This window comes from Tribolium castaneum, chromosome 7 (genome assembly GCF_031307605.1).
Source record: "Tribolium castaneum strain GA2 chromosome 7, icTriCast1.1, whole genome shotgun sequence".
NCBI classification, from domain to species: Eukaryota; Metazoa; Arthropoda; class Insecta; order Coleoptera; family Tenebrionidae; genus Tribolium; species Tribolium castaneum.
Window position 1 is genome coordinate 18,576,262 of NC_087400.1, and position 9,956 is coordinate 18,586,217.

At 37.5% G+C, this 9,956-nt stretch overlaps 1 long non-coding RNA gene across 1 annotated transcript; it reads right to left on the reverse strand.

Moving 5' to 3' along the window:
• Positions 1-422: 422 nt before the first annotated feature.
• Positions 423-2,742, reverse strand: LOC135266705 (uncharacterized). The gene is made up of 2 exons (XR_010334851.1): positions 2,491-2,742; positions 423-2,436 (listed from the first exon to the last, which is right to left on the reverse strand). It is a non-coding gene; the product is annotated as an uncharacterized LOC135266705 (long non-coding RNA).
• Positions 2,743-9,956: the final 7,214 nt, after the last annotated feature.

Below are 9,956 nucleotides of genomic sequence, written 5' to 3' on the forward strand. Positions count from 1 at the left end.
TATTTACTAGCATGCGCAATAGATGGCGCTGGCTACCAAACCAATCTTTTTTGGGAATTAAGACATGAAGAGTTTTATAATAAATTTCATGATAAAAATTTGAATTCGAAGAAAAGTGTAGATAAAACAAATCTACTAGATTTTCTACTAGCCCACTAGACGAAAAAACTCCTCACTAAATCGACTATTTATTCTACCAGATTTAGTAGAAAATCTACCAAATTGGCAATCCTGGTCTTTATCCCCTTCATTTGTCTATGACAGTGTTCTTCAACCTTTGCCATCCGGCGGAACCCTTTGTCGAGATATTTTTTTTTATGGAACCCTTCATTTAGTAATACACCCAGATGAGATTTTAGGGACAGCTGCGTTGACTTGTTACGAACAAGGTGAGCCCGTGCTTTGGTAATAAAAACTCTAAATAAGATTTAAATTTGCATTTATTTAAACAAACTTTAAACAAAAAGATAAATATTCCAAATAAAATAATATATAAAATAAAAAATAAAAATTAATGACTTTTTTGCGCTTGCTTATTATTGCACAAATTATCAATATCGGGATGGATCGTTGTTAATTGGAGACGCATATCATCCTCAGCGTCAAGTCTATTTCTGTACTTGGTTTTTGTTGCGACGTAAACAGAAAACGATTTCTCACAAAGGTAGGTTGTCACGAAAGGCATCAATTCTTTTACGGCACGTTTGGAAATTTCTGGAAATTCGTCCATTAATTTTATCCAAAATGGGCCAATGCCATCCGGTACAAAAGTAGACTTTAATGTTGTATCAGTGCGTATATCTATCAGTTGCTCCCTTTCTTTAATTGGGAGGGTATCCACATTACCACACTCATTAAACGGATTTTCGACCCAACTAATATTGTTGCACGTAGGAGGAAAATATTCCAAAAAAGTGTTTTTCAAGCCATTTAAATGTTCCAAAATATTGCTTTTTAAATTCGGGTCTAATGCAGTATTACTGGTTTCCAAAAAATCGTTTAAATTAGCAAAACATTCCGTATTATTTTTGGTGATACATTCCTCCCAAAGCTTGAGTTTAGATTTTATCGAGTTTATTCTGCTATTGACCTTAAAAATTGTAGAATTTGGTCCCTGAAGTGAAAGATTAACTTCGTTCAGGTATGAAAATATATCTGCAATGTAGGCCAGATTTTGAAGCCAACTAGTATCATTAAGTTTTCCAGCAAATTCACGTTCATTAAAAAAGATTCGAATTTCATCACGCAATTCCCAAAATCGCGTTAGGACCTTTCCCCTCGATAACCATCTTACTTCGGTATGAAGAAGGAGATTTTTATGTAAGCTTCCCAAATCATCGCACAATAGGGCAAATACCCTGGCATTTAGAGGTCTGGATTTGATGAAATTAATCATCTTAACGGCGTCATTGAGTACTTCGTGCAAAGCATTTGGTATCCGTTTGACAGCGAGAGCATGACGATGAAGGCAGCAATGGCTAGCTTTGATGTCTGGAACCAGCTTTTTTATACGTGCTATTACGCCCTTTATAACACCCACCATAGCTTTGGCTCCATCAGTGCATATGTGATAGCATAAATTCCAAGGAATTGAATGTTTTTCAAAATAAGCATTAAGTAAATTAAATATTTCTTCACCTGTTGTTTGAGTTGGCAGAGCCTTGCAAAAAAGCATATCTTCCTCAAAAGAAGATTCGTGTATGTATCTCACAAATACTAATAAAATTGCTAATCCAGCTACATCTGTGGACTCATCCATTTGCAAAGTAAATCCACATTTAGCATTTTTCAAACGATTTACTAGTACCGCTTCGCAGAAATATGACATATCTTCAATTCGTCGTGAAATCGTCGTGTCAGACAATGGGACGAGATCGACTTTGCTTGCAAATTTTTCGCCGAATACGCATGTAGTTAAGTCTTTCGTACAAGGTTTAATTAATTTTTCAGCAATAGTATAAGCTTCGCCTTGTTTAGCTATGCGCAAGCTAACTAAATAAGATGCTTTTAGTAGATTTTTATTATCATCACGAACATATCTTTCAAAGGTATGCTTTTTCTGATTTAGTTCATTACATTTTCTTTTAAAATATTCGCTTTTACCTTTTAAAGTCGGATGTTTAGTGTCCAAATGTCGCTTCAGCTTTGCAGGATTTAAACTGCTGTTGTTCACTACTTGCTCACATATTACGCAAAGTCCATTTGGCTCATCTTTATCACCAGTCCAAGTAAATCCGAAGTTCAAGTAATCTTCATCATATTTTCGTTTTTTTCGACTTGTTGTTCCCGCTTTATTTTCTTCTCCAATAATATCTGTCGAGTCTAATGTTGGCGGAAGACAGTTGGAATTTTCAAGATAGCAAGAGGATTGTTCTTGGGATTGTGATTCCAATTTGCCACTTTTGAGCCAATTCAGCATCATATTTCTGAACGATTCTAGGTTAGGATCAAACAAAATACAATTTATTTTAAAACTGTAAGTTAACTTACCTTTGCTTGTCTAAACCTAAAACAACAACAAAACTACGACCACAAGTACAGTTACATATTTTTGAAAATTAAGGTTAAGTGCAGTGTAAGTCAACTATGCGAATGGATAACATGTTTCAACATGAAACTCCGATTGACGCATGTGCATTCTGAAGAGCGGCGCGGCCGACGTCTCTCGAATTGAAGCAATGACTCGCGGAACCCCGAAAGCCTTTGGGTGGAACCCTAGGGTTCCGCGGAACACAGGTTGAAGAACACTGGTCTATGACTCTCTCTACTCGATTCTCTTGTTTCCGAACCGGTTTGGTGTTTTTGCCGGTATCCCGACTACGGTCGGTATATATTAGCCGTTGGCTGGTGGATGGCGCCACACGTTCATTAATAGAAACATTCTCCTTACGGGCCTAAATTTTGAATAACCGCGACTTAAAGATGAACCGTTTTATCCAACTTTTAACACAGGTTCATATGGAATGCAACATGTTATTATTCGCTATATATGTTAGAAATTAGTCGTAAAAGTGTGATCGAAAGTATAAGAATATGACGAAGAATTCTACGTAGATCATCGTAACATAAAAAAAATTGATATGGGTTTTTAGGTTTTATTTACTTATTGTAAGTATTTAATTTTCTTTTGTTATTACTTGTACTAGCAACAATATTTGATTTGATTTTTGTATAGTTATTAAGTAGAATGTTAGCCCAAACAGAAATTGATTTATTTAATAGTGTCTGGGAACTTTGGCCACATTTGCACTCAGACAAAGGAAAATTTTCTAACAATTCGAGTACCAAAGTTCGCAGCACTGCTTTCTGCTTCGTTATACGAAGAAAACTCGCTTCACATTTTGCACATGTAAATACTTCTCCAATGTGGCTGGAAAATTGGGTAGGATATTTTAATCCCCCTCTGTTTAGATATTGAGTATATATAAGTGCATCAACTGAACCCTCAAAATCATATGTAAGATTTGTTTTCGTAATTAACAGCGTTACACAGCTCTTACATTTACAGCTAGATGAAACTTTATACCCTGCATATCCCGCTATGAAAACTAAGCACTCCAGTGTACTAAAAGATATGTTAATATTATTACAATTATATGTAGTATCGTCCATGTATACAACTACAAACGTGTCTCTTTTATTTAATTCCTCATCCTCAATATTATTAATTTTTTTATCATTTCCTTTATCCGGATTTTATTAGTGTTTAACCGCAACAAACTTTTAACTTTGAGTTTTTTTCAGACTCAAGAATTTGTTTTACAGACACGTTGTAATTGCACCCACTAAGTTTGCGATATTGCCCAAATCGACGTTCTAATACATCTGTTTTAGATTTCCTAACAATACATATTTTAAATTTAAGTTATATAAAAGATATTCACTTAACAGTATTAAATTATTTGTTGTAAATGTTAAAGCCAAATGTGCTTCTTTGCTAGGTTTATGGGCTTTTTTAGGGACGCCTACAATTACAATATCTTCCCATTTTTTAAGCCAGGACACAAAGGCCTGCAAGAATTGAAGACCTAGACTACAAGAACTAGTGATTGGATTGGCATAAATGTCCCGCAAATATTTGCCTTTGCTACGGTGTTTTACGTTAACTACCCTCCACCATCGATTAACGATGGTTAAAAATTGTTTTGTACCTTGATCTGTTACACCTGCTATGGTTTTTTCATTAAAAATTTGTAATGCAAGATTAACATTTTGTCGTTCTAAGTTCTTAGGATAACAAACTTTATATGAAAGACCAGGAGCTTTTTTACAACAGAGAATTTTTCAGATTCATATAAATTAATTATGTTTGCAAATGAGCAGCATATTATAGAAGAGTGATCTGAAAATGAAGGAGTAAAAAAGATTTTTGTTTTTTCATTAAGCCAATTATTACGTTCATTTTTTAACAAGTGAACTGTATCAAAAAGTAAGTAAATTCTTTCATTTTCATTATTAGGATTTAATATATAAGGGGCCATATTTCCATTAGATAATTTTTGAAATAATTTTACATTAACTTTGTTATGGTCGGAAGTAATTGATACAACTCTAAAACCTGAACTGTGAAGCAATTGTAACACTTTAAGAGTAGTTTCATGCAAATAATCTGCATCTAACTTTTTCACTGGAAATAACCATTTCTTTTTTTTACTTAGTATAGATTTAATCATAAATGCTTGAATTGTGGTAGCAGCATCTAGATTATCACTGTTTTCAGCTAATCCTACAATTTTCGCCGCTGCGTATGTTATTTTAGGTTTAACGTGTATTTCGTCTATGTAAAGACACCACACGTTTATGATCGTTTAAATTTTCTGACTTTTTTCTTAAATACATCTGTAATGACTCATTAATCCCGGAACCTAAATTACTATTAATATTAAAAGTTTTGAGATATGTTGGATTAGGTAATGTGATTGCATTTTGCTCTCTTAAAAATTTGTAAGCAGCGGGGAAAGTAAACGAAAATGTGCAGCGAAATAGTAGACAATCTGTGGAATAGCAATGTTTTTCTGACTTAAAAAAATTTAGCTGTTCAATGAAAAATTTAGTTTTGCTATTTTGTTGTTCTGTCTGACCTTTTCCAACATACTCTGTAATTAGGCTTAATACCGTATCAATTACTTCCGACCGGGTTACTTCTACCTCACTTAAATTATCAAGAGCATTAACTAAATCTCGTAATTTATTGTATGAGTCACATAATAAATTTGGTCCTAATAGATGCTGATATTTTTCTGTTTGCAGTGTAACTTTTTTAAATATTATTGTAACAGTTAAGTTATGATTGAGTACTATAGTTTTAACAATTTCTGGGATTGCATTAAAATCAATTTTGAAAAAATTAATGCTGCTTTCTTTCATTTCCACAATCCAATTATTAAATACTAATTCTTTGCACTGTAACTTGGCAATAATTTCATTTAAACTTTCAATTTCATCTAAGATTTCATCACATTTTTCAACCCGCGTTTTATGGTGAACGTCATTCAGAATTCAGGGAACAGAATCTCTTGGCTGGATTTTTTCATTTGACAGGAATATTTTCGGAAAGATAAGCAGGAAGGTCAGAGAAGAGTGATGGATAAGCATCACTTTTAAAGGTTAGTCTCTGTCTTGGTAAAGTTAGTCGGGAGCCTATAATATGTAAAAATTAATAAAGGGTAGTTATTAGCAAAGGTACAGAAAGTAATAACAACCATCATCTCTGGTCACTTCGTGATATTTTATTATAAAATCATCCCGAAAATGTTTCACACAAACACGACTGTTCTTGGTCCAATTAGTTCGGGGTATCTTCCTTGACCATAATGATCGCAGGGATTCTTGTTTGGGAAAGGAAAACATAGGTACATAAGGACCATTCATGTTAGACACAAAATTGGGAACACAACACTTATTCGGCTTTTTCTAAAATTAGGAATACAATACCATTAAGTATGTTAGGTTTAGAGACTGAAATATACCTTACCTGCTTATTTATTACCAAATTAAACGATTAAAAACAATAAAACCAAATTTATAAACAAAAATAATGTACAACTATCCTAACCTATAATTGTCAAAATCACGTCACACAAGACTATAAACACACAAAATTCATTCCCTACAACGCAACCACAAAACCAAAAATTCGTAAACAACAACAAATTACTTAATGACACTCCCAAAAACACCAAAAAGTACAAAATATTCAAACGATGCGAACAAATGTCACGAATCTTACGATGACGTCACAATAAACAAAAGCTAGTAACCTGACGGCCTAGAGTTCGAGACGGCAATGTTTGTGCCCTGTAATATTGCAGTTGAAACAACGCACTTGTGCCCCCAACATCACCCTATGACTGCCACCACTGACGCTTACTGCTGATGACGCATTCGTTTGAGTTGTGAATTGCTTTCCAGATGTTCTTGAGGAACCAGAGCTACTGCCCAAATTGGTAAATTTTTACTTAAGCTACTTCTGGATATTTGAAAAATGTTTTTTTGCATTTTGCTTTAAAAAGCCTCTAGATCAAAGATATGACCATGAAAGTTTGTGCAAATGCCCCGTTTTCGAAAAATTCGATTTTGAATGACCTTGACCTAGACTTTTTAAATTTTATTAACACTCTAATAAATGATATTAACCGTAAATGTAACTATAAATGAGGCAAGGCGCCTACAGATGATAGCCCGCAGGCTGGGGCTTCGCCCCAGCGACCTAAAAATAAACATACCCCACGGACGATTAAACTTGAAAATGTTGAACTCGAAACGTGGAATAGTGATTTTTATGGAGCTACAGCGAGTACAGGTCGTAGGGTACAGGCTGGGGCTTCGCCCCAGCGAACTAAAAATAAACATACCCCACGAACAATTAAACTCGAAAAGTGGAATAGTGGTTTTTATGGAACTATGTTGCGCGTGGCTGGGGCTTCGCCCCAGTTAACTAACAGGAAACATACCCCACGACCAATTAAACACGAAAACGTGGAACTCGACACGTGGAATAGTGTTTTTTATGGAGCTAGGGCACCGTACAGTTCGTGGCCGGAGGCTGGGGTTGCGCCCCAGCTAAATAAAAGGAAATATACACCACGATTGGTAAATTAACCTCGAGAACGTAGCACTCACAAAAAAATACCTTGTTCACCACTAGTAAGTAAAATAGTAATGGAGTGGTGTTGTTGGTAAATTGCATGAAGGGAAATGCGGGAATGCATCCCCACTTCCGTCAATCAGCCAATCAGAGCACAGAGACATAAATTCAAATTGCAAAATATGAAAAAATACACCTACTTTTTAATGAAAAAGGTATAATACGTCATTTAAATTCATTCTGGGAATACCCGAAGGTGTTATAATCATAACAAACACGCAGGTGCGATTCTTACCTATTGAAGCTAAACAATAACAACCAATCAGAAATAAGCACACGCAACGCATGCACACCCTGGTGGCAAACGTTGTATCCCTTAAAATCAACAAAAATGGCGATTCAAGTGAAAAGTGAGTGAAAATAAAAATTATTTTTCTAATGTTATTTTCAATTTGCACAAGAAAATTCATAGTGTACGGTCATCAGGGCACTCAGAGGAATCGTTTGGCGTAAGTTTCAGCTTGAAAATCCAGAAGTAGTTAAAGTAAAAAACTATCCAAAGCTCTACCGTTTTTGAGAAAAATAATTGAAAAGGTGAAAATTCCTGGCCTGACGTCAGCGATGTTCCTTTTTGAATCAGCCAGTCACAGAACTTGAAATAGAAAACTTGCCAACAAAGATAACTTGAAAGACGTACGTGTTTTCTTTATTTCTGCCTCTGTTGTATTACATACGATTTCAATTGTGCCTCAGGAGCAGTCATTTTACCAAAACACAAACTCCTGCAAAATATTAGCACACAACACAGTCACAATCGACAACGCACGGTTTTGACATTTGTATTTGACGTTTACCAACCCAAACGTAGGTCGTAGCGTTAATTGTATGCAGCGAAAAACTGACGAATCATTAGTCGAGACATTGCTTACGTCACAGCGCAAATTTTCTATTAATACTAAAAAAGTACCGATTTAAAAAAAAAAGACCGATATTACTAGACATCATTTTGTGTCTACTTTCAGAATCTACAATTTCCAAAAACTTTTACTTTCGAGTATAACACTCCATTCCAATATCAAATATGTTTGACGAACAAAAGCACAGTTTTACACCCGACGCACGAAACTGAGTTTTACATGACGCGTTTCAACCTGAGGATTTCCACAAGGTGATCAGCCTCAGTTTGAAAAGGATCTTGTAAAACTTGATGTTTGGTGGATTCCACGTGGTCCTCGATCTCTTCGACGTGGTCCAGGTCCGCGTTCGTGAGGTTGAGTGAGCATTGTCTGCTCATGCTCAACTCGAACGCTTCTGTTTTCTCCTCGTCGGTGAAGACGATCCCGTTCTCACCGTGGATTGGTAGAAGCGGTTTTCGGTCGGATCTCAGCGCCCTCAATATTCTCCAGACGGAGTTGTCTTCGGTCGTGCGAGATTGAAGTTTGGCTTCCCATCTCTCGTTTCTGAAATCAGAAAGTGCTTTTCTCACCTCCCATCTCAGCCGGTTGGCTTCTGCACGACGGTCCACCGAAAAACCGCTGCGTTGTGCATTGCGCCTGGCTTTTTTTGCCCTGATGAGGTCCCTGATTTCCCGTGGAATCTCCAGTTTTGGGGCCGAATTTCTCCGTTCCCTGGTTGCGGCGGAAATGGCGTCTCGAATCTTCGTCTCGAAGAATTTGTTAAAATAATAAAAATCTAAATTATAAAAATAATGTTTATTCCGAGGAATACAAAGCTTTTTAGTCGAAGTGGATAATCTCGGCTGACGCGGACTTGATTCCCGACTGTAGTACCGTGACGCTGGCAGGAATGGCTCCCCTCTCCTCGAGCGACTCGGGGAACTCCCGACAAAATATGTGCCAACGTAACAAATTGGACCGCCTCATCGATTTCTTCAGCGGATCTAATCGGTGGGATTGTTCCGAAGTTGTTCACCAGGTGCTTGGTGAATTTCCTCCTATCCACTGAAGTATAACAACACTCAACTGGATCGTTAGCCTCTTTCCCGATTTGCATTAGGATGAGGTTATGATCCGAGGAGAGGTCGTTTATTACCGTCAGCCGGACCTGGTGCACGACGTTTTTGACGTTTGCCACGTTGCAACTTTGTTTCGCACACAATTACGATGTCCAGTTGCAACCTGTCGATGAATTAATTCTTCGAGCTCGTCCTGGGCTGCTCGAAGGCCGTTGGCATTCCAAGACGCAACCTGAAAAGAACTCTAAAAATAACGAAGGCTGAAAGCTTTTCAGCCAACTTCTCCGGGCTCTTTGCCATTGCCACGGCCTTGGCGATCTGATTCCTTTGCAATCCAAAGGTCATCGTTTGACGCTGTTGAGCGGTCTTTTTGGTGCCTCCTTTGCCTTTGGTGGCGGTGGGGTTTGCCTTGGGAACGACCTTGAGGGCGACTGTTGGCTTGGGGGCGGCGGCCTTTTTGGGGGCTGCTGCCTTTTGAGGGGCTGCTGCCTTGGTGGCAGCACCTTGGCGGGGGCGGTTGTCCTGGGGGCGGCGGTCCTTTGCAGCTTAGGAAACTGCGGGCAGCTCCTGTAATTGACCTCTGGACCTGTACCAATCTTTCCTGGTACTTCAGAATGTCGAGTGCAGTAGGACCCCAGATTGGTGCCGCATACATGACAATCGAATTTACTACTTCTGCCATTACCTTCCTCTTTGAAGGTGATGGTCCTTTTACGTTTGGCATTAGCCTCCCCAGCATTGCCCCCATCTTTTCTGCTTTAGCTGCCACACGCATTACGTGTGACGTGAAAGTCATTCTCTGGTTTGTCTACTCCCAAGTTCCTGACATTTTGTTTAGGTCTTAGCTCAACATTTTCCACCTTGAAGACAACGTTCTTGTCTGGTCTACGTCCG